This window comes from Gekko japonicus, unplaced genomic scaffold (assembly GCF_001447785.1).
Source record: "Gekko japonicus isolate JY-2015 unplaced genomic scaffold, Gekko_japonicus_V1.1 scaffold437, whole genome shotgun sequence".
NCBI lineage: Eukaryota > Metazoa > Chordata > Lepidosauria > Squamata > Gekkonidae > Gekko > Gekko japonicus.
In genome coordinates this window covers 161,062-161,947 of record NW_015160223.1, presented here as the reverse complement: position 1 = coordinate 161,947, position 886 = coordinate 161,062, and positions in this window count along the sequence as shown.

Genomic DNA, 886 nt, shown 5'->3' with positions numbered 1-886 from the left:
TTCCCAACCATACAGTCATCCAGGCTTTACAGTGATCTTTCTCAAAACTCTGAAAAGTGAAAAGAAGGGGGAATTGTAGGAATTACAGGGAAACAGGGAAAAATCTGATTACCAAAAGCACTGAACCCAGACCAGATAACCCATGTGGAAATGGCAGAAGATTCTCAAAAGAAGTTACCTCAGAAGCAATATCCACTGCTGGAAGTTTTTAATCCCTCAGGAAGGATCACTACACCAAAGACCCTCTTAATAACAGAAGAAAGAGAATGTATGTTTATATATCTATTTGATAATGCACTGCATTGCTGCCCCAAACTTATGCTTTTCTTCATTGCCTTCTTCCAATGTTATGGAACAGAGTACATCTGGAGGAGAGGAAGAGATGACTTCGCCAGCTGCTGACCTCCCCTACCCACTGGTCTTACCAAACGATGAGGAAGACAGAATCTTTAAGCTTACACACTTGACAGCACCATTGGAACCTCTAATGCAAATGCCTGATGACCAAACATCTGAACCTCCACTCTTATCAACATCCTTGGCCTCTAACAATAGACTTCTTCAAAGAGCAAATGGATGTGTATTTGATGATAGCGGAAAAATTCTGGACAATATTGAAATAGAGGATTGACAGTTATCGACACACCCATTTAGAATAATTTCATGGAATGTTGCAGGGTGGTTTCGTTGTTTAACTAACTCACCAGATAACCCTTTCCTTCATCAGAAATGTGATACTTTAGCAATTCAAGAGACATGGACAGACCAAGAAATTACCCTACAAGGTTTTAATACTTACTTGTTGAAAGCTAAAGGAGGAAAGGGCCCGGGAAGGTTGAAAGGTGGTCTGACAATATTAATCTCAGCCTCTCTGGAGTTTAAATGT